Here is a 25,718-nt window from a genome sequence, read left to right as displayed (position 1 = left end):
CATATCTACTCTCATTGAGCATAAAGGAGCCCTGGGATGGACGACAGTGGACCTCAAGGGAATCAATCCCTCGATTTGTACTCACTGTATATATCTTGAGGATAATGTAAAAACTGCTCGGCAACCACAACGTAGACTTAATCCAAACATGAAGGAAGTGGTTAAGGCCGACGTTCTTAAACTATTGAACGTGAGTATCATATACCCTATATCTGATAGTCAATGGGTGAGTTCAACTCAAGTGGTCCCTAAGAAGTCCGGAATCACCATCTTAGCCAATGCTAATAATGAACTCGTGCCAACTAGAGTCACTACTGGTTGGAGAATGTGCATTGACTATAGGAAGTTGAATACCGTCACGAGGAAAGACCACTTTCGTTTATAATTCATTGATCAGATCCTGGAAAGGTTAGCAGGTCATTCCTATTACAGTTTCCTTGACGGGTATTTGGGCTACAACCAGATAGAGATAGACCCTGAAGACCAGGAAAAGACCACATTTACATGTCCCTACGGCACCTTTGCCTACCGAAGGATGCCATTCGGACTATGTAATGCCCCTGCCACCTTTCAGTGATGTATGCTTAGTATCTTTTCTGATATGGTGGGGCAATATCTAGAGGTCTTCCTAGATGATTTCTCTGTTTACGGTCCATCTTTCAGCAAGTGCTTGGAAAGTCTTAAATGTGTGCTGAAAAGATGTGAAGAAAAGAACTTGGTACTTAATTGGGAGAAGTGTCATTTCATGGTTCAGAAGGGAATTGTCCTTGGGTATATCATCTCGTCTAAGGGAATCGAGGTAGATAAGGCAAAAATCGATCTTATCTCTAACCTACCTCCACCCAAGAACATCAGAGACGTGCGATCCTTCTTAGGACACCTAGAATTTTACAGGCGATTTATAAAGGACTTTAGTCTCCTCTCTCGTCCTTTATGTAGTCTTCTTCAAAAGGATGTTCCGTATGAGTGGACTGAGCAATGCCAGGAAGCTTTCACCAAGCTTAAGGGCACGTTAACCACTGCACCTATCATGCAGCCACCCGACTGGAGCCTTCCTTTTGAGCTTATTTGTGACGCTTCTGATTATGCTCTTGGAGCGGTTCTAAGCCAGAGAAAAGAGAAGAGACCCTACGTCATCCATTACACGAGTAGGACTTTAAATTCAGCCCAAGTGAACTACTCAACTACGGAAAAAGAACTCTTAGCCGTAGTGTTCGCCTTAGACAAATTTATGTCCTACCTAATCGGATCCAAGATCATTATCTATATAGATCATGCGGCACTAAAGTATCTTCTTTCTAAGAATGATTCTAAGCCCCGCCTGATACGATGGATCCTTCTACTCCAAGAATTTGATTTGGAAATTAAAGATAAAAAGGGAGTAGAAAATGTTGTGGCCGATCACCTTTCTCGCCGTAATATCTCTGATTCCCTTGAGACGACCCATATCAACGACATGTTCCCTGATGAACAACTATTTAGAGTCTCCCATTCACCTTGGTTCGCTGATATTGCTAATTATCTTGCTACAGGTGTCATACCGACACAGTGGACTGCGCAGGATTAGAAGAAATTCTTTACCGAGGTGCGCAACTTTTTCTGGGATGATCCTCATTTATTTAAATATTGCCTAGACCAAATCCTAAGGAGATGTGTACCAGACAATGAGCATCAGAGCGTCATCTCCTTCTGTCACTCACAGGCCTGTGGTGGTCACTTTTCTGCTAAAAAGACCACGGCCAAGATTCTGCAGTGTGGCTTTTAATGGCCCACTATGTTTAGGGACACTTATAAGTTTTGCAAAGCTTGTGAACGTTGTCAGAAATTGGGAGCATTGTCCTGTCGAAATATGATGCTTTTGAATCTCATCCTTATCATTGAAGCATTTGATTGCTGGGGCATCGATTTCATGGGACCATTCCCCCAATCGTTTGGAAATCTGTATATTTTGCTCGCCGTGGATTATGTCACTAAATGGGTTGAAGCAATTTCGTGTCGAATTAATGACCATCGCACGGTCATTAAATTCCTAAAAGAAAACATCCTTTCTCGATTCGGAACGCCTCGAGCCATCATTAGTGATGGGGGCTCACACTTTTGTAATAAACCATTTGAGAGCTTAATGAAGAAATACGGTATCTCTCATCGGGTGAGCACCCTGTACCACCCATAGACAAGTGGGCAAGCTGAGATTTCTAATAGGGAAATTAAACACATTTTGGAGAAAATGGTTAACCCTGATCGTAAGGATTGGTCAATCCGATTGACCGATGCCTTATGGGCATACCGTACTGCCTTTAAAACCCCTATTGGAATGTCTCCCTTTAGACTTGTCTATGGGAAAGCTTGTCACTTGCCTGTGAAACTGGAACATAAAGCGTACTGGGCGATCAAAAATCTTAATTTCAATCTGGACAACGCTGGCTCGCTACGCAAACTTCAATTGAATGAACTTGAGGAAATCTGGAATGATGCGTACGATAATTCGAGAATTTACAAGGACAAGATGAAAGCATTTCATGACCAACATATTTTGTGAAAATCATTCACACCTGATCAGAAGGTCCTTTTGTACAATTCTCGATTACATCTCTTTCCGGGTAAGCTTCGATCTTGTTGGACCGGCCCTTACATTGTTGTTACTGTTTTTCCTCATGGGGCCGTTGAGATAAGAGATTCCGACAATGGCAAGGAGTTTAAAGTCAATGGACATCGATTGAAACCATTTGTCGAGAAATTTGATTCAGAGGACATGTCCATGCCCCTGACTGCTCCTGTTTATCAGGATAGATCTCCTAGTTTGATGGAGGTAAAGGTAGGTTTATCGCTTTCATAGGACTAGAACAGTTGCTTTATTTGTCTGGCTGAAGACGGTAAACTTAGCGCTCCTGGGAGGCAACCCAGCTCTTCATTTCATTTCATTTCTATCATTAGTTAGTTCAATGTTTGTGGGTAACATTAATGCAAACCCTCACGAGACTACAACTCATCCACTAGGGGCAACCTAGGGGTTTAAAGGCTTGTTGCATATGCTAAATGCAATCGAGAGCACCTACGAAAGTGGTATAGGTAGGATTTTATTTTTTGTTATTTTTATGTTGCCTTCTCTTTCGTGCTGACCGACGCCCATGCTGCGATCTCTTGGAAAGTGTCTCTCGATTCATCATCCAGGTACTATCTTCCCATCACTTTATATTTACTTTTCGTTGTCCCAAGTGCATTGCACGTTCATATCTTTTACATTGAGGACAATGTAGATTTTAGGTTGGTGGTTGGAGATTAGGTGACCTAATCAGCATTTTCTTGGTCTTGAACAAAAATTGTGAAATTTTTTAAATTTTTCTGGACTTTCTTGTGAATTCGAAGGGACTTTGACAGCCATCTAGGGCACTTGGAATTTCAAGATACATGATGTTGGAAATTTAAGACGCCTGGATTCAGTATCTATTGGATTGCATAATTAAGTCTGAATTGTTAATCCAGAATTAGAAGTCGTACACATTGATTGAGTTATGATCTCACATGTCACATCTCGCTTTCACATTAAGGTTTCATTTTGATATTAAAAGATTTACTTAGTACTCACTAAGCATGAAAGGAACCGGCCTGAGAAAATTGAAAAGATTGGGTGAATAATCTTTACCATAGGTTTGGTCCCTATAGGTGAAGGTTCAACTTCCCAAAGTAGCCGGCGGAAAGGGGTGGGCAATGGTCTTCATCATAGGTTTGCTCCCTATAGGTGAAGATTTGATTCCTCCCCTTCGCGGTATTTTTATGAAAAAAAAAAAATACATATCAAAGGTCGATTAATGAAAAGATGATCAGTGAGGAAAGTTTGAGTTATTATGAATTATCTTAGTGTTTACCGATAATATCATGAAATTAAGAAGTGAACCTTAATGATAAGCCGAGATTACACGATACACCCATGGAACTCAATATTTAGAATTGTTCTAATTAATGGATTAATATTTGAGCTTGATTATGAAGTTTACCGTGAGCTTGATTTTAGGAGAAAGTAATGCCAACATTCATGATCTTAGAATTCAAGTATCTGAATTGTTTTTCATAAATCTCTTGAGTTTGTAGAAATTGTCCTGTAATTCTCAATTTATTTTTTGCATACCTTGCTCGGGACTAGCAAGATGCTGGTTGGGGGTTGTGTTGAGGGTCGAATATTGCATATCAGACTCCAGTTATTGCCAGGATTTACAAACATAGTACTGTTTATCGGCCTGATTTAATCATGTTTGTGATGCAGGGCGTATTCACGAACCTGGATTGGGAAAGGGTACTAAAAGCATGGAATTAACGTTCAGAATGCACCAAGGCAAGGGACGGACTCCAGGGGACCAAGATCAACGGAATTTCACACCAGGGGTCCGCGAAAATTGAGAAACTGAAGCTCAAGCGGCCTGAAAGTCAGCTAAAATGCAAGATCACTGGGTTTCCATCATCTGTTTGGCTCAAAAATTCATACATGGCTTGAGGTCCATAAATTAACCATATACGTAAAATTTCAGCCATTGGATGCCTCTAGAAGTGGCACAACTGATAGATCAGTCACCAAAACAGTGATATGGGGCCCACCTAATCTCTGGATGCGCTTCAGTTCTGGACTCAACGTCTTAAATTAAAAGGGGAAGAAGATGGACGGAGAGGATTATACAGATACATCACGAGTGGACCCCATTGACATCGTCAGTGCACAGTGCATAAGTGCACTCGATGTACACCGAATCAAGACGATCGGTCAGCGCCGCTGACCTGATCCTTCTCGCACACGGAGAATAGCGGACGGACGCTGTCTGTCCGTTTTTATGTAGTGGGCCTCACCAATCATCCAAATCAGTGATCTGGACCGTCCATCATATTCCCATGGTCCGTATTATCCGAGCCTAGGTGGTGGAATTAAAGAAGTCAACGTCGATCGTTTTTCAACCGTCCCAACAGACGACCGACGGTGCAATAAAATAAACCATGAGCTACCACGGTTTTGATCTAAAACTGATCAAATATGAACATTTTTTTGAGGGCCATTCAATGGACGGAGTGGATTTTCCATTGAAATTCTAGTGTGGGCCCACAAACACCACCGACTCAAATAGCATTGCGTCCTCTGTTTCTGTCTACAAAACAGAGGCTGCGGATGATCTCAGTGGGCTATCATCATGGACAAAAAGATCAATCCGAGCCGTCAATCATGCATAGGGGCGCAATATGGTCAAAACCATGTTGATATTGTATACTCATGCACCCATACGTGCTGGTTTCAACGGTCACAAACGGACAGCCCTGCACCGATTGCAGCGTGATTACCACCTTTGGCCGCGTCCATAACATTCCAAAGTCGGACACATCCAGCTGAAATTTCGTTGTAGAGACAATTGACGGAGTGGATTTACTGCATAGGATTGATCATGGGCCCCACAACACTCACCGCAACTTGTTTTACGCAGGGAGTGCGCGTCTGGAAATCCTGCTGCGTAAAGTCCTGCTGTGGGCCTCTGTTTTGATGTTTAAGAAGAATTAGCACCGTCCATATTGTAGGGATGAAAATCTGATCAAGAAGTGGCGGTTAGTTCGCTGATTGGCAAGGAAAATAGGGAGTTGGGCGTGCCGGCCTTTTAACTGTGTAAACTAACTTACGCAAGGAGAGCTACGCACACCTCTAGCTGACTCTCTCCAACCGACTCCAAGTCTTTATAAAAGGAGAGAAGAGAGAGAGCCAGGGAGAAAATGGAAGGGAAGGTGATCAACGTGGAGGCTGGGAACGTGAGCAAAAGGAGGGACGGGGTTGGAACGTGGAGAGAGAAGGCTGGGAATTAAAGGGTATTTTTTCCTTTTTTGCTTTGGATGTATAAATTTTTTTTTTTTTAGGGATTTGCTAATCATGTTTAGGGTTGGCTAAACCCCTTAGTTGGGGCTAAGAGGTGAAGCTTGTAGCCTGATGGGAGCTTTTTACTTATGCTTTGTTTTTTCAAACTGAATTGATGTTGTTTTTAGTTTAATTAAAGGAATATTTTTTTTGTCTTTAATGGTCTGTTGTGACTGAAATTACAATGGATCTGCAATGGCCTTGAATATCTCCTTTTCCCTTTTGATGTATATGATGTCAGGAAGCCCTGTTGTTCACCATTGTCTCCTGGGCATGGTCGGATGATGATACGCTTCCTAAACTTTCATGCATTATTGATTGGTTGGTAATTAGTTTAATTCTGTTGTTTGCTTTGCCTCCTGGGCATGGATTGATGATGGAATCCATTCTAATTCATATAACTTTCATCTCTTTAAAAACTATATTAAAAGAAGTTCAGTTTAGTTTACATGATGATGGCATAAGATCTCCCTAATCTCTACAAGTGGATCCTCTGAATCCCCAGTTTCCCTTCCTCTGAATTCCTTAAGTTTAGATTAATCTCTCACCATTATTCATCAAATTACGTTGGATTTAGATTATATCTTTTGCTAGTTCTATACCTAGTTAGTTTCAGATCACGAACAAGTTTCAGTCCCTGTGGATTCGACCTCGGTCTTACCGAGTTTATTACTACATCACAACCCTATACTTGGGGAGTGAACATCCATCATATGGGCCCAACCTTTGATGTAGATCGTTCATTATGTTGGGCCCAACTTGACCTTGTCTTCAATGCGAACTATCCATCATGTGGAGCCTACCTTCGTTGTCCATCTACCTTATGAGGCCCACCTTCGATGTGGGCTATCCATCTTGTAGGGCTGACCTTGGATGCGGGCCATCCACACCTTTAATGTGGCCTGTCCATCATGAAAGGCCTGACATTGAAGTGGGACATCCATCAAGCAGGACCCACCTTAGATGTTGGTCATTAGTCATTAAGGTCGACCTTTGATGCGAACTATCCTCATGTGGGGCCCACCTTGATATGGGTCAACTATCATGTGGGGCTCACCATCAATGTTATTGTCCATCATGTGGGGGCCCTTTTAATGTCCACTGCCCATCATGTAAAGCCCACCTTTGATGTGGACCATCCATCATGTGGGCCTCACCTTTGATGTGCACAACCCATCATGCAAGGCCCACCTTGAATGTGGGTCATTCATCATCGGCACCTTTAATGTGTACTGTCCAATATGTGGGGCGCACCTTGATGTGGGTCATCCATCATGTATGGTCCACCATCAAAGTAATTTGTCCATCATGTGGGGCCCACCTTCAATATATGTCTCTCAACATGTGGAGCCCACCTTTGATGTGGAGTATCCATCGTGTGGGCCCCACCTTTGATGTGAGTCGTCTATCATGTGAGGCCCGCCTTGGATGCTTCATTAGAGGCTGACCTTTGATGTGGACCGTCCATTATGTAGGGCCCACCTTAATGTTGGCCATCCATGATGTGGGACCCACCATCAAAATAACTTGTCCATCATGTGGGGGCCACCTTCAATGTCCATCGCCCATCATGTGCAGCCCACCTTTGATTTGGACTATCCATCATGTGGGCCCCACCTTCGATGTGGGTCATCTATCATGTGAGGCCCGCCGGCCTTGGATGTGGGCCATGCATCATTAGGGGCTGACCTTTGATGTGGACCATCCATTATGTGGGCCCCACCTTGATGTGGGCCATCCATCATGTGGGGCCAACCTTCAGTGTTATTGTCTATCATGTGGACCACCTTCAATATCCGCCGCCCCTCATGTGGAGCCCACCTTTGATATGAACTGTCCATCATGTGGACCCCACCTTCGATTTGGATCATTCATCATTAGAGACTCACCCTTCATGTGGACAATCTATTATGTGCACTCACCTTGATGTGGGGCCCACCTTTGATGTGGACCATCTATTATGTGGGCCCTACCTTTGATATGGATTATCCATCATGTGGGGCCTCCTTTGATATGGACCCTACATCACATGGGGAGAGAGAAGCAAATTTTTATTTTATTTTATTATGATTATTATTATTTAACTCGAAAGACTTTCATTAATCAACAAGATTTACAGCCATTCGGGTGGGTCCCTACAAAAAGAGATTGGACCGCACCTATGGTGTACCCACTAACTAGAAACAGAAAAGGACCGAAAGATACCAATGGGGCATAACATGAAACTGCACAAGGGTCAAGGAGGTCTAACTGTTCCTAGCCCCGCATTGTCCAAAACAAGCTCCCCTCTCACATGCTTCGGAAGAGAGGACCGATTACTATAAATTCTATCTGGACACCCATCACTGGCCAGCCTAGCTAGAGCATCCACCACTGCATTCCCCTCACGAAAGATGTGCGAGAAGGACAGGTTGAGGCTCGATTTTATGGAATGAATTTCTCCAATAGTGTACCAGATTTTTCACGGAATTAATAAAGAAGGGTCTCCTGCTGCCTCCACTATGAGCTTGGAGTCGGACTCCACTATGATGTTGGCAAGATTCAGACTAGAACAAATGTTCAAACCATCAAGCATGGCCTGAGCTTCAGCAATCGTGTTGGAAGCCGATCCGTAGTATTTATGAAAAGTAAAAAATGAGATTGTCAGAGTGATCCTGGCAAACACCTCCGCCTCCACTCTCCATAGGTTTGCCTCTAAAAGACCCATCAATATTGAGCTTCAGCCAGCCCCTCGGTGGCTTGGACTAGCGCACTATAATCGGATTGACAGCGGGAGGAGGATTGGGATTAGAGATCTGCAGAATGCTGAGTATGGTGCTCTCAATGAAGATCTGATTGCCTGAGACAGGAATGGAGGAGCCAATCTCGCGCAGCTAGCGACAAGATCTGGAGATTATCTTGGAGACTGACATGGTGTGGCCTTCAAATCTTACTGAGTTCCTACTAATCCAGATCTCCCAAATGAGGATGCTGGGAAGGAGGCCAGTGAGAATCGTAGAGCAAGAACGAAGGCTAGCTGATGCCATCCAGAGTTTGAACCGATGGAGAAGAGGTTGACCATGGATTAAGGGAATGTCAAAAAGCTTGCCAAAGAATTCTCAGGTCCATTTAGCTATTATGCCCTGATAGAACAAATGATTGATGCTTTCCTCCAATCCTTGAGAGCTAAGAATAACAGGGGCAGAGTGGTGAATGCTGGACTGTAGAGCATCTGACAGCTAGCTGAATAAAGAAGGGGGGGGGAGCTGGTGAGGACGCTGATCAGAGAGAGCCTGGTGGCCTTGCATCAGATTGACTGAAGTCTGAGGCATGTAGCATTCACATCTTGATGCTAACGAGACTCCAAACCTTTGGACAGAGGTGTCTACAGGGACCGCCCTGACAAGAGCTTTCCATGCAAAAATGGCTAGCTTTGGGGGCAAGAATTTGTTCCAGATCCAAGGGGACTAAGGGGTCTTCGGTTGCTGCCATCTGATTCGGTTCTAGGACGCCTTAATGGAGAAATCTCCAGACGAGGATAGGTCCCAGATCAGTTTATCAGAGCAACTGGAAAAGCCTACCTTAGTTGCCAGAATCGACTGCATAACTGAGGGAGAGATTATATCTTGGACGTCAGAAAGGTTCTGGATACCCGACATCGGATTGAAATATCTAATTGAAGCATAGAATAAATGGGCTAGGATGGTAGAAACGACCGCACTAGTGAGAATCCCATTACCTAACTAGTTGTGGAACTAAAAGCTGATGTTGCCCACACCAAGAAGCCATCTAGAATGCAGGAGCGTGAAGGGCAAAACTCTGGTGATTTCCTTCCAACTTGGTTAGGCAAATGACAACATCCTGCCCTGGCGAGAGAAATACTTCCACAAATATTTCGCTGAAAATAAGTTGGCCCAAAATGACGTTCCTTTGAGGAGGTTCTAGGCCATTTTGATTCTTAGCGCCGGCATAACATCCTCAAGCCGCCTGATACCCAAACCACCTTCTTGATAAGGGGCACATATTTTCTCTCATTTAACCTAGTGCCTCTTGTTCTCATGTTCCGTACTGCCCCAGAAGAAGTTTGCGATAGCACTGTCAATGGATTTAATAACAGCTTTAGGGATATTTATCGCTGACAGTAGATGAATAGGAATGTTTGAGAGGATGTGTCTGATCAGAACCAATCTAGCTGCAGGGTTGAGAAGCTTTACTTTCCAGCTATCTATCTTCTTGATAATCCTTTGGACGAGCTGCTGCAGAAGCGGAGTTGAAATTTTGCCTTTTGAGATGGGGACGCCCAGGTATGTTGTTGGAAAGAAACCTTGGGAGAAGCCCGAAATGTTGCTAAGTCGCTGGGCTTTGCTTCTTGAAGTTTTCTTTGGAGCAATGAAGATGGATTTTACCGTATTGACCTTTTGACTTGAGGAGTTTTCGTACTCATAAAAAAAGTTTAGGAGGATTTTCATGTTTGATATCCTGCCATTAAGAAACATAATAGCATTATCAGCGAAAAACAAATGGGAAATAGTTGGACAAGCTTTGGGAAGGCAGAAAGGTTGACAGGTCCCAGAGGTAAATGGATTTTTAATTCCTCTCCTGAAGGCTTCAGATGCTAAGATGAAGATGGATGGGGAGCGAGGATCTCCCTGACGAAGGCCTCTGGTGCTTCTGAAAAAACCAAAGCTCTTACCGTTGATGAGCACAGAAAAGAACATGTCCTTCCAGCAATGTTGTAATATGTCGATGCAAGAAGGGTTGAAACCGAAACTCTGGAGCATTAGCGAGATGAAGTCTCATTCCATCCTATCATACGCTTTCTCCATATCCAGTTTAATAATTAGATTGCCCCATAAACTTGGCGATCTATCTCATGGGCCATCTCCCTAGCAATGGAAATGTTCTCGACAATCAATCTTCATTTGACAAACGCACCTTGCTCTTTAGAGATAAGCATGGGCATAATGTGAGCCAACCTGGAGGCTAAAATCTTGGAGAAGATCTTCATGATGCAATTACATAAGCTAATTGGTCTGAAGTCTTTTACATAATCCGGGTTCTTCTTCTTAGGAATGAGGCACAGAAGAGTGCATTGAAACACCTTGGGGATCGGGCCTCCTCTAAGGAAGTCTTTGGCTGCGTCTGAGACATCATCACTTATCACTTCCTAGCATGACGAATAGAAAGCCCCACCAAACCCGTCGAGACCAGGGGCACTCTCAGTAGGGATGGCATAGCCCGCAGCTTTGACTTCGTCAATAGTTGGCGGGCTTGTGAGAATTTCATTCATGCGGTCGTCCACTAATCTAAGAATGCAGTTAAAGATATGGCTCGGACGGTTGCTTCTTTTTGAGGTGAAAAGCTATTGGAAGAAGTTATAACATCTCGGAAAAATCCGTACAAAGACCCAAGTACCACCTCAGGCAAAACTCACTAAAGACCGAATCCTTTAGAAATTTGACAAAAATTAACTAAGTGCTAAACTAAATAATCTGTGGAATTAGTTTGAAGCACTTTCTATACGAACTGCAAGACCCAAAACCATTAAAATCGCTAACTCAACATTACCTAAAAACCTAGGAGCAATCTCAAAACCCAATTGCTCTCGGAAGCATATTGAAACTCCATGTTGGACTTGGACCGCGCGTCGAAAGTCTGATGACCGCGAAACTATAAGGTTATGACCACCTTATTGGACTTGACAACCATGATAGGAATTGAGTCCAAATAGCATCTAGAAACGCACAACTTGAGCCTGGAGTGAAGTGTGTAAGAAACGTGAGTACCTTTAGAAAATGAACTCAAACTTAAGTGAATTGGGCCATTCGCTTGCGGGCCAAATTTAAAGTTTCAGACTGTCAGATTCTAACCTAACTACACCCTTGGATCAGGAAGATTTCTCTACACATGTCATTGTACTTCTGGCCCTGATCGAGTGACGATAGCCGTTGAACTGAAATGAGTCTTTCACGGTCGATCCACAAATCCGATCAGACCGAAATCTTAACTTGGCTTAGGTCCATTGTTAAAAAAAAATTTTCAGACCGTATGTAGGTAATGAACCTCCAGATGAGCTCCGTTGGCCTGAAACAGACACCCTTTGCCTATATCCTAAGTATACCATGGCGATGGGGCCATTGACATCGCTTCTGGGCCTATATAATGCCTTAAATCCACCCCTCGCTCATTCCATACGAATTTCTCTAACCCTAGGAGAGAGGAGAGAAAAGAGTGAGGAGAAGTGTGAGAAATTTGTGGTTTGTTGCTGGGATTCACTCCCACCACTCCACGTACTGAATCGGCTCTCCCGTGTCGCTACACCATCGATTTCAACTCCATTTTTATGTAAGAAATCTTAACCCTAATCTGTTTTAGGGATCCAAATAGAGAAATCGGTGAAATAGCTAACATATTTCAATGTTTACGTAGCTGTTGTGCCGTAGTAAAGACGTTGTATACGAATCGAGTTCGTAATTGGCGTACCGACGAAAGGTGCATACTATAAACGATTAGGTTATGGTTTTCAAGGCTTTCAATGTCAGTTAATGATTTTTAACTGACTTGATTGCTGTCACATGTGTTTAGATACGATGTTTTTCATGTATTATACTTATATGAACTACGTCGAATATAATGCATTTCATGTGTTTATTGAAATGTTTGAATGAAAGTAAAATCATGATTTGTGCTTGCCATGACTATTAATCTAGAATACGTAATTTTTATAGGTATGATAACTTCTATGTGAAAGGATTTGCCCTAATATATGTTATAACTAAGTTATATCATGTATGTCGAAATATGTAACCTAAGTGTTTGATAAAATGTCTGAATGAGCAAGTGTTTGATGAATTGTACTTTATAAGGGTGTTGAGATGAGATCCTCAACTACCTTAGCTATATGTATAAAATTCCTTCGTGTAACTTAAATCCAACTATGTGATTTATGTATGAGATGTATATGTGTGATGATATATTCATTTTGTGTTTTATAAAATGCTTAAATGATTGTAATGTTTGAATTGTTTGCTCAACACTGTTATGATTATCACATGTAATTATCTATTGCATTTGGTTGTAATTGGGACTGTTACGTAGTCCAGGTAATTGGTAATGGTTTTCGATCTAGTGTTCGAACTAGTCTCACCGCAACGGATATGTTCGATGAATCCGAGTCGTACGGTGATTATCGACAGTAGTTAGGCCACGAGGAGTGCGTATACTCTCCATGTCGATTAATTTTGTGTACGCTTGTACCAATCGAATTTGTCAAGTAACCCGATTGGCCTAATGTGTGTTTATCATGTATGGATGCCACTGCTTGAATATAAGGTACCACTTACTAATATAAAGCCCGTTTAACCATGATACCATGATCCGCTAATACTCATGAGTCGGGCATGATGGTATGGGACACCGTGGTCGAACTGTCGGCTTACGCTGGGGTGACGAGTCTCCCCGTAGTGACCAGTGAGTAATTCAAACTCGTTAGCCGAATACGGTGGTATGAGACACTGTATTCGAGCTGTTAGCCTGCGATTAGGTGACGAGCCTCTCGTAGTGACCTCGAGTATAAAACAGGCCTATGCGGATGGTGACGAGCCTCCCGCAGTGACCTCAAGTGAAAACTCGTGAACTTGTCTATCCAATATTTTTAAATCAGGGGTAATGTTGCCCTATAACTTGCCTATCATATTTGATAAACTAGGATTAATGACCCTAGATGGATCATTGTTTGGGTAAATTATATAAAGGGAGGTACCTTAGCTTCCCGAACCTGCTGTACGAATAAGCCTGAATAAGAACTTTGCTAACATGACCATGCACCGCATTGCATGTTCTTTGATGAGGAAGCGCACGCGATCGTGAGATGATGTTGCTGAGGGAGTACAGGCGAGGGCATGCATCATTATAGCATATCATTTCTGCATTAACAAGAGTACTTAGGACATGATTGTTGTACTGCTTTATCATTACTGCTTGACTGAATTGATAACATATTAACTTTTGCCTTATAGCTCCACTGAGTTGATCACTCACTCCCACTTTGGAACGGTGTTTTAAAACACCAACCAGACTCTGTTTTAGCTGCAGATGATGATACGGCTTATGCGATGGAGTAGAACTTTTACGACGAGGAGGAGGAGTTCTCCTATATGCAGCTATCAGGTGGGTCTATGTATGCCCTGTACTGATCGACGGGATTACAGGGATTATATGATTTAGTCGTACATTCACATTTAATCATTATGTAAATTTTGGAAACTATGCATGTAATTATTTTGGCCTGGTGCCATACTCATACTCTAGGGATCGATAATCACTTACATACTCTTTATATCTATCACAGTTTCCTGTTTGCTTATTTTAAGTATTTCTGGAGTATGATATGCTGTTTTGGTGTAATCCCATTCATGTTTAACGTACTAATACAGAAAATATTTAATCATCATTATTTATGTTGCATAAGTGATGCGACAGATCTCGGGAGTTGAGCTTTGCTTAACCTCGAAATTCGGAGCGTTACAGAAGTAGACAGCTTCATCACTTATATCTTCTGTATTTTCAATACTTTTACCTGTCAATCTCTTGAGCTGATTAATGGACGCTCTCCTATGCTTATCCAGAATAGAGTTGTGGAAAAATTTAGTGTTCCTATCTCCTTCCTCCAACCACAAAATTCTCGATTTTTGTTTCCAAAAAATTTCCTCTTGCAGGATGGCTGCAGAAGGGCCTTATTCAGGTTTGCCTGAGCTCAGTTGAGGTTGATGATATCGTGTAACGCCCCGTACTTTTTAGTACTCGAGCATCACCATTAAGAACTGGGATGGTGAATAGAAGTGGCCTGTAACCACAAGATGGAGCCATTCGCCCATGGAACGAGTTATAATCAATTTAAAAAATAATAAATAATTAAGTAAATAAATAAAATTTGGCCTCAAGAAGAAGGTAATAAAAATAATAATAGTGATAATAATAATAATAATAATATTATTATTATTAATAACAAAAGTAATAATAATAATAATGAATCATAATTTTACGATATAATTGAATTATAAATATTAACGTAGTATTAAATATTTTTTTATATGTGCATGAAAACTATTAGATATTTTTATAGAATGGTATATTACTTAACAAGTGGATTTTAAACGCGACATTAAACAATTTCCAATTCATACATATATGTATAGTATAATATTGTATATTATAAATTATATATTAATGAATACATGACCAATAGCATGTACATAGTGTAGTATGTTAATATTAAAAGGTTATATTTATATATGTGCTTCATTTTAATTATAAGTAATATACAAGTGATGAAATTTATATAAAATATTAGTGTTGGTTGGTAATAAATGATGAAAGTCTTACAGATAGCTAGTTAGGAATTTTTAACCATTTTCGTCCAATCTTGGGATGATCCAAGTGTTGGATCAATGGAAAGACACCATTGGAGCTAAGACTTAGCTCGTATGGCCCACCTGGACCTTGGATCTACCCCACCTTTGGTCAGGGGCTAATGCAGGGCCCACCGAATAAAATGGACGGTGTGGATTTATCGGAAACATCATGGCAGAAGCCACTTAGTGATGCGCTTGTGCATAGCTGGTGTACACTCGAGGTGCACCAGACTGCCTGCACGGTCAGATAAGCTCTGACCCGTGCCTAGCCCAAAACGGAGATTTCTCTCTCCAGCTGCACCCGCCTACAGGCGTTTTTGAAAAACGGAGAGCGTCCGTTTGATGCAAGTGTGGCCCAGCATCGGTCACCTTCCCAATGATCCAAACCGTCTATTTGATTCAAGGGGCAGGCTCGACCAAAATAAAACTAATCAAAACTAAATTTCATGCACATGTGGGCACACGAGAACCAGCGCAAAATAGCCCCAAAAACACAAAAAAATTCCAAAACTGGAAACTGTTTGTTGCCATGTAGGCAATCCGCGTGAAGTGGAAACCCTTAATCTTGGCCATTCATTTCGGACTATCCTAACCGCCCATTTCAAACCGCCCCAAGGTTTTCTACCCACTGTAAAGGGAAACCGCTGACAGTTTGGTTTTGCCAGCCATACCTGGAAACCGATGTAAACCAGCTCAATCCTGACCATTATTTTTCATCAAACGGTCCAGATAGCAGTAGGATTTTCTATATGAGGAAGAGTATCGAGCAGCAGCAGCAGGATCCCCTCCCGTTTCTTGTGGTGGCTCGCAAATGACCATTTTCTCCTCCTTCCAAACCCACCACCAAAATCTTCCCCAAGCTCTGAAAGACCCCTTCTGGAAGCTTCCTAGAGTCCATTAGGACCCTTTCAAAGAGGTAGAATGGAGGAAGGTATGGTGATGTCAAAGACGCCATTAATGGTTGTCTTCTCCTCCACCGAGAAGCAGGCGGTGGTTGATGGTTTTGGTTTTCGTCCGGCCTCGTGGGACAAGTCTAAAAAGAAAAGGGAGAATAGAAAGGAGGAGAAAGAAGAAAGAAAGGAAAAGGAGGGTGGTGCGGCTGCTGCACCACCGGACCAAGTCAGGTAACCCTTCTCTCCACCTCCTCTTGGAACTCCAAGCTAAGATAAAACAAAGACTCCATCAGGTCTTGTTCAAGCTGAAAACAAACTCCTAACCGGGATTTGATTTGGACTGTAAGCATCCCACCAACAGGCCCATACAACGGGTTCTATCTGAGCCCTGAAATGAGCTGAATATGGCCCGTAAAATGGACCATGTATGGAGCTGAAAATGGCCCCCAGCAAGGCTGCGATTTGGACTGAAAAATGGCCTTCAGTTGGGTTCTTATCTGACCTAAAAATCAGCCTGATAACAGCTGAAATTTTGACTTGCAAATGACTGAAATATGGGTCAAAAATCAGGTAGTGCGATGAGCTGAAGCCGGGCCTTTTTCTGGCCCCTACAACAGTTTGGAAATGGCTATCCAGTTTGAGTTGTTATCTGGCCCAAGCAATCAGTTGGTGGGCCTCTCTACACATCACTGTGGGCCCCACTTTGGATCTGGTGGGCCACACCATATGAACAGGGTGTGCCGCACCTGAGAATATTCCATCCTCATGGGCCTCACCCAACTAGATCAGTGGGCCAAACCTCAGCCCAACAAATGGGCCAAAGCAAGGCCCAGTTCGGCCCTTAGTTAGAGATAATTTTGGGCCTCAATCTGGGCCACTCGTTAGGCAAGAATCGGGTGAGCCTCCTCTTGTGGTTAAATACTTTCTAAGATCATTTAATTACCTTTGGCATTACTATAATTATCACTACTATTAAAAATGATTAGTCACTAGTAAATTTCTCATAGTGGTATTAGTTATTATAAATAAAACTAAAATTATTAAACATATGATTCTGCTCACCATATCATCATCAATAGTAGGAGTATAGTAATTTCTACCATCATACTGATTATTATTATCATAATGAGCTAATATTAGTTGTACCATTAATGTTAACACTTATGTTATAGTTATTAAATTAACATGGTAAGTAATTTTACATTAACTAACATTCAAACCCTAAACCTAGCCTAGACCTAAGTAGTCTAAAATGTAAGCTATGATCCTAACTGTTAGTAGGGTAACCATGCTAATAGTTGTTATTATAAATAAAGCTCACTATTACTAAATACTAATATTTTATTTATCAATTTTATGTACAATCATTGATAGTAGATCATATTATTTACTATATCGCAAGGATTATTAACGTTGCATGGCTAATCTTAATCATATCATTAAGGATTATGACGATGTTGTGATTATACTTTAATTAACATTCAAATCTTAAAGTCTAAGCGTTTAACTAAACTTTAAAATGAAAACCAAATTCTATTCCTTAGAAATAAGCAATTCCAAACCATAAGGTTTACGTCTAGACCTAGACTCTTGGGAGAAACCTTAAAACCAAGGAAATCTAAACCATAGGTCAAGACCTTAACTAAGAATAACATATAAACCTGGGGTCTAACTGTATAACTTTACAATTTATGATAGGATTTGATTCTAAGGAAACACGCACTCCCTAGCAACACTGGTAAGCGATTCAAAGTATAAGGTGATGATTCTTCCCTTTAAGATTTCCATTTTTCCATTAGCTTAAGTTATAGTTTCTATTTTAACTTGTAATTGATATCTCTATTTCATGGTCACACATGTTATTTGTTGGAATTAAATTGCTATATTACATGCTTAATATTTATCTTGCATATTTATTTATGCTTGTAGATTATTTGTGGATTGCTTATGGAACTTAATCTGGTACACCAGTGGGAAATCCCCACCTATATGTGTACACCCATACTTGGGATATAACTCGACTGGTTGTGATAGTAATGGACCTTCGGCTATGATGATTTAAATTAACCATTGATGTGGGCCTACCATCCAGGGTTGTTGTGTCCAACAGTTTTCAAGGATAGTCTTTTATTGCATGGTTTTGATACTCGTCTTATGTGGTTTATTTTGATATATGTCTATGTGGCTTGTTTCGATATCGCCCTATGTGGCTTTATTTTGCTATTTGCCTTATATGGGTGCGATGTTTTATATCGTGCAACCATGTGATGGTAAGCCTGCATATATTGTAATACGATTGGCTATTAGTCGTCAGGTTTCCATTAAACATCCTAAACTGGTAGTCTCATGAGCGGGGGGTGGTGGTAATGAGATACTATGCCCGAGCTGTCAGCTTACGCTGGACTCTGAGCTCCCCACAGTGACTTTAAGCCTACCTAAATTGGCTGATTGTAACTGGACTAATAACTGTTTGGCTAAGCATGCATTCATAATATGTTGGTGATGACGGGTGGCTATTCTGGATGCTATAGCATGTGCCCTTAGGATCTTCGAGGTATTGTTTCGCTAGCTCTTAGACCACCGACTATCGACTCTTGTCCGACTGGATGATTTTCTCAGGTCGATGATTTGCATGGGTGACGAGCCCAAGTCCGACTGGATGTGCATCCCCAGGTCGATGTGCATTCACACATCCATGCATTTAAAAAGACTGCATCATGTATTATTTTGATTGCCTTATTGTTTTATAACCATGCTTACCTAATGCGGTGATGTGTAATCTTAAGGAGAATTCATACTGAGATGGTCACTCATCCATCAAATATATAACCGTATAGGTAGTATAGGTGGCTTAGATGATATTCACATTCATGTTGGTGAGGAGTATGCTATAGTTGACAAGGGTGCATGATTATATTTGCTAAGGGCTACTACAGGATTTCACAATTCAAGATTGTTGCAGTTTGCTTTGTTTCACATGTAATGTTATCTCAGTTTGTATTTGTAAGAATGGAGACATTGGTTTGTATAAGTTATTATGGGTAGCTTCTTGTATATTTGAATGATAATGAAAATCTTCCTTTATGTTGATTTGTTCATTCTACGCTCATCTACTTACTCTGATAGAATGAAAAGAAAATACATACTCCAATTTGACCATCCTTTAAGGTTAACACTCGGGTTTTTGGAAAATAAGTTATATACTCGGGTCCTGAAAACACGAGGCATTACATATCGTCTTGACATTGAGAATTGATGAGAAGGGTCTCAGCCTTGTATCCTTCACTCTCGGCCTGCTGGACATTTTTATGAACATCACCAAAAACTTCCTTATTCTAGGACTTCAGTTTAGATTTCAGGATTTTAAGCTTGATGTGGAGTTTGTACATGGGAGAGGCAGCAATCTCCTTCTTCCAACTGTCTCTAACCACTTGCAAGAAATCATCATGGGCCATCCACATCCTTTCGAATTTGAACGGACGACGGAAATTAATGGATTCATCATTGATGGTAATTAGAAGAGTGGGAGAGTGATCTGAACAGGCTCTTGTGAGATGGTGAACCTTAAAGTGAGGGAACGTCGTTACCCAATCAGTATTGGTGAGCATCCTATCCAGCCTGGCTCATCTGTGGCTACTACCCGTGCGATTGTTGCACCAAATATAAGGGGAGCCTGAGTAGCCAGCATCGATCAGGCTGGTGTCGGAAATAGCTTCCTGAAAATCGGTCATCGAACCAGACATCTGACTAGGGCCTCCAAGCCAGTCATCGGGAGAAGTAGTTGTGTTGAAGTCCCCACACACTAGCCAAGGGCCCCTGATAATCCTGTGGACCTCTCTAAGTTCATCCCAGAGCTGGATCCTAAGATTCCTGGAGCAATTAGCGTAGACTATGGTGATGGTTGCCAAAATGGTGGATATATCAGATTTAGCTTCAATCATGATGCATTGGGAAGAGGATCGAATCAGTTGGAATTGAATATGGCTTTTACCGAGGATCCAGATTGTGTTTTCGACAACATCAACTGAAATATGGTTAGCAAAACCCGGCTTCGCAGTTACTGTGGCTTTCCGAGCTTCTTTGATCATTGGCTCCTGTAATAAAAGGATCTTAATCTGATGTTTTCTGATCATTCTTTTCAAAAAATGGGTAGTCTGCGCATTACCTACCCCCCTCACATTCCATGATAGGACACCAATCATTAGTAACCCATCCTCTTTGCTTAGCCCATTTGTGTTTGCTCTTTGGTCTCTGACTTTTTCTGTTGATGATATTGAGTTTTGGGAGGTTTCTCCTTTTCTTCTTCTTTGTTTTTCCTTGATCATCATGCTTGGATTCAGAACTAGAAACCTGAATTTGACATGGCCTGAATGTTGGAAACGCCTTGAATGTCTATCCAGAGGTTTAGCTCTTCACTGGACTTCTCATTCTACTTCTTTCTTAACAGGGTAGAAACCTGGCCTTTCCATCTCAGGAGTTTCTGTTGGGTTCATTTGAGTATCTGCTGCAACAGCATCATCAGATGTGCTCCTCAGGTTCTTGTTGGAAAACTCATTATTTTCATTACCTATCCGAATTGGAGATGGGGCAGATACAAGTAGCAGCCTCACAGGACTGTCCTGGTACATCTCTTTTACTCGCGATAACCACTTTTCCTAGGATTCTAACACATTAGTTGGAGGCTTGATCCAAGGAGTAGGTGTGGACTGGTAGTGATTGGGTGCCTGATTTAATGTTGCTTTTATAAGGGTGATTACTAAACTAACTTAAGTTAAAAAGTTACTTATTGATTGGTATCAAAACCAGCCCTTAATGTCTGATTTATAGACACAAGTTTGGATAAGTATGATTGTTGGTTATATTTGGTCATTCTTCCACCAACTGTCCATCGATCTACTAGGCACGTCATCAAAATTGGCTATGCCTTTCATTCACGATCATCTAATCGAGTCTCACAATTTGGACAGTTCAATTTGAGAAATATCCAATTTTTTTCCTCAAAGTATTTCATTCTTGATGCTAAGGAGGCCCACAATCACACATGATTATTCAAACCATTCTTCGGGTAGATATTCCTACTCAGGATGAGCTTCACAGAATTAAAAAATAATAGTCACTAATATATCACCATCTGTGTACAGATGACTTGGAAACTGACTCGCTTGACCTTGTTTCAAACTGACCTTGGATTGACTTGTTTTTTAAGCCCAGGCCCAACATGGAATGGTGCATCTAGCTGATGGGGTAGATGTTCGACATACATCACTGTGGGGCCCACACAGCTAGACTTCATGGGAAGTTCCTATGAGGTCGACCTCATAGTACCATTTTCATATGTGTGTGTGTATATGTGTGTATGTGTGTGTGTGGGAAAAGGTTTTATGCGGTCAAGCTCATGGGAACTTCCTATGAGGTTGAGCTGTGTGGGCCCACCGTGATGCGTGTCGAACATCTACCCCATCAGTCAGATGCACCATTCCATGGTGGGACTAGGGCTTAAAAATCAAGTCAATCTATGACTTGCATGGGCCACACCACATACAGAAGTTGAGAGGGGCAACCCTTCATTAAAACATTCATAATCATTTTTTGGGCCCATCGAGATGTGGTTCAAAAACCTAGCCCATCTATTATGTGTGTCCCACCAAGTGCTTTTAAATGTTTTATGCATGTATTCACACGATTTTAGATGGTATGGCCCACCAGAGTTTTGCGCGCTCGCTCGCGCGTGCGTGCGTGCGTGCGTGTGTGTGTGTGTGTGTGTGTGTGTGTGTGTGTGTTGTGTGTGTGTGTGTGTATAGGGAAAAGGTACTGTGCGCTCGACCTCACGAGTCCGTCCCATGAGGTCTAGCTGTGTGGGCCCCACCGTGATGCGTTTCGAACATCTACCCCATCAGTCAGATGCACCATTCCATCGTGGGCCTAGGTCTCAAAAATCAAGTCAATCCGTGACTTGTGTGGGCCACACCACATACAGAAGTGGGGGGGGGGGGGGGGTCGTGCACCATTAAAACATTCATAATTAGTTTTGTGGGCCCACCGAGATGTGGTTTGCAAATCCAGCCCATCCATTATGTGTGTCCCACTTAGATGAGGGTTCAGACCAAGTTTCAACAGCATTAAAAACTTAGGTGGGCCCCACCAAGTGCTTTTATACATTTTAACGGTGTCTTCACATGATTTTAGATGGTATGGCCCACCTGAGTTCCGTATACGGCTGATTTTTGGGGTATCTCATAATTTAGAGGGGACCCATCAAATGCACGGTGTTGATGGTCGACACGCATCACGGTGGGGCCCACACAGCTCGACCTCACGAGAGCTTATCGTGAGGTCGAGCGCATAGTACCTTTTCCCATATATATATGTGTGTGTGTGTGTGTGTGTGTGTGTGTGTGTGTGTGTGTGTGTGTGTGTGTGTGTGTATCTCGGAAATGCTCACCTGCAGACTAGTTCGTGCGTACTACATACGAACTTTTTTGAGAACCCATCATACGTGATGTGGATCCAAAATTTGAACCGTTCATGTGAAGCAGCACCTCGTGAAACCCCCGGGACCAAGTTTTACTTTGATCTAAAACTTTGATGGGCATGAAAAATGAAAACAGCTTCCTCCTTTGATTTGCATTTCTCTTTGCTAAGGCCCACCAGAATTTTAGATTAGGGTGAAAATTTGTCACATGGGGTTCATGGGATTCTGCATCACATGGACCGTTCAAATTAAACACCCATGACACGTGTGTAAAAGTGCGCACGTGCGTAGGTGCGCAAGGGAGCATGACTCTATATATATATATATATATATATATATATATATATATATATATATATATATATATATATATATATATATATATATATGGAAAAGGTTCTATGTGGTTGAGCTCATGGGAACTTCCCATGAGGTCGAGCTGCGTGGGCCCTATCGTGATGTGTGTCGAACATCAACACCGTGCATTTGATGGGTCCCTTTTAAATTATGGGATATCCCAAAAATCATCCGTATATGGAACTCAGGTGGGCCATACCATCTAAAATCTGTGAATACATGCATAAAACATATGCAATCACTTGGTGCGACCCACATGAAATTTGGATGCGTCTGAAACTTGGTCTGACCCCTCATCCAAGTGGGAGACACATAATGGATGGGCTGGATTTGTGAACCACATCTCGGTTGGCCCAAAAAATGATTATGAATGTTTTAATGGAGGGTAGCCCCTCTCAACTTCTATATGTGGTGTGGCGCACAAAAGTCACGCATTGACTTGATTTTTAAGCCCCAGGCCCACCATGGAATGGTGCATCTGACTGATGGGTTAGATGTTTGGCACACATGACGGTGGGCCCACACAACTCAACCTCATGGGAAGTTCCATGGACTCGTGCATCTAACTGATGGGGTAGATGTTCGGCACGCATCACGGTGGGCCCACACAACTCCACCTCATGGGAAGTTCCCATGGGATATATATATATATATATATATATATATCTCGACACACACACACACACACACAAAAGTGGGAGCACAACACCTATAGGTTTGTTAAGAGGTTTATGGGAATATAAGCTTCACAGACAAAGCATTCGGGCAGGGACCATATTATGCAGATTGCCTAATACAGGATATAGCAGGATATAGATGGTGTACCATAAGCAAATTAAAGCATCCAAATTTTGGGACCCAAAAAGCTGGAATTGAAAAGGTAGATTGATTGAACCGTCTTTGTCTCTAATTTGTAGACACTAAAATTATCACAATCCATATCAAGATGAGTTAGAAACTGACTCGCTTGACTGTTGTCTCTAACTCGCCATGGTCTGATGGTGAGATCTCTAAGCCTGCGTTTAGATACACCTTGATTTTTGAGTCGGGATCCTCTGTTATCAGGTCAACAGAGAATTCCTGTTACCCTAATGGTTTGGCGTCCGAAGCTGTTTTTTTATTTATTTTTTATTTTTTTAGTGAGTGGTGACGTGGACCAATGGGAATTAGGGTATCAGGAATTCTCTGTAGACCTGATAACAGAGGATCCGGACTCCTTAGTTATTTTACCGACAGCAGCAAATCAGGTACTTGGGCGGCAAAAGCTAGCTGCATAAACTATTTTCCTTCTTCCCCATCAAGTAAAAAACTGATCATTGATTTGGGCAGGCATGTTTGCTGGCCACGGTTGTGGGTGGTAAGGGATGGAAGGAACGGTGAGATAGTGGGAATGATGGTTGTTGCTGCTGCCATGAGCGGTGGCACCACAGCTGCCGCCAGTGAGCCCTGCTGGCGATGGTGCCCAACAGTAAATGAGAGAGAGAGAGAGAGAGAGAGAGAGAGAGAGAGAGAGAGAGAGAGAGAGAGAGAGAGAGAGAGAGAGAGAGAGAGAGAGAGAGAGAGAGAGAGAGAGAGAGAGAGAGTAGAAACTGAAATTAGCTACTTGAGGCATAAGTAGCTGAAGGAAAACGACTTGTGATCAATATTGTAGCCATGGTTCATCTACAAAGGAGGCTTCTAGTTGAACAGTCTGGGTCAGCGTTGGGGAAAGAAGCAAGCACCTCAACATTTCCCTCAACCCCTACCTTTGTGGAAAATCTTTTAGCAGAGATGATTTAGTTCGATTTCAGTTCTTAAAAAAGACTAAGGCTCGGTTTCCTTGATGCTTAAAAAATGAGTTCATCTCATTTTAGTTAACAACAATCATGTAATTACCGTTAACATGAACTCCTTTTGCATTAGAGATCAAGGTGTCTAATGTATAAGATGAATTCATTTTTAGGTGTCTATCACACAGGGCCTAAAAATAGAATGTAAATGCCAAAAAAAAAAAAATAAAAATAAAAAATTGCAGAATGAATAGTTTGAAAGTTTAATAACGCTTTGATGGACGAAGACAGTAAAAAATGGCCATATATGACTGCATATATGTGGATATCACATGTGGTAAGACATATAATCCCACACAGATAATCCCAATTGGCGTGGATAGTGTTCGTTCAATCCCCACCTTTAAATCTCATTAAAACTACAAAGTCTAATTATTTTCTTGCTGAAAAGAAAAGTTAAAACAATAGTATTGTTCCAGAGGATGAGTTTAATTGGTTTGAGAACAAAAGGAGTTTTGCCAGCTATGCTCATTACCTTTCTTCTAGCTCATCACGTTGGAGGACCTCAACATATCCCTCTTCAGCTGGAGTTCAAATTTATCCCTGCTTTAAGATGTTTCTACTGAGATGCTATCAATGCTCAGTTTTCTGATTTTTGAAGCCTCTCTTTTTCATAGACACATAGAGAATCTTTCTTAAAAGGTGGATGGTATCACCCATCTTTATTGTGTCAAGAATAATACATAAATAATGATTTTTCTGTAAATTATAAAAAAACTGAAAAATAATATGAAATCAGGACACACTAAGCACATATCACTACAACAATTCAGTCTTTTCGCGACAAGTCAACTCGTCACCAAAAACTCCAAACTCGTCGCTAAAAACTTCTTGTGACGAGTGTTGCTCGTTGCATCAATAACTCAATTATTTGCGACGACTAATAACCTGTCGCAA

At 41.7% G+C, this 25,718-nt stretch overlaps 1 protein-coding gene across 1 annotated transcript in view; it reads right to left on the bottom strand.

Annotated features, from left to right (window-relative positions):
- Positions 1-25,394, bottom strand: part of LOC131243979 (protein NRT1/ PTR FAMILY 5.6-like) — a 44,853-nt gene extending 19,459 nt beyond the window's left edge. The window contains exon 1 of the mRNA XM_058243641.1: positions 25,297-25,394. The gene's annotated coding sequence lies outside the window, so the exon portion shown is untranslated. The remainder of the gene's footprint in view (positions 1-25,296) is intronic.
- Between the last annotated feature and the right edge of the window lie 324 nt (positions 25,395-25,718).

The sequence above is a fragment of the Magnolia sinica genome, chromosome 4 (assembly GCF_029962835.1).
Source record: "Magnolia sinica isolate HGM2019 chromosome 4, MsV1, whole genome shotgun sequence".
In the NCBI taxonomy this organism is placed as follows: Eukaryota; Viridiplantae; Streptophyta; class Magnoliopsida; order Magnoliales; family Magnoliaceae; genus Magnolia; species Magnolia sinica.
Note: the sequence above shows the minus strand (reverse complement) of the source record. Positions and strands in the feature narration are given on the sequence as shown.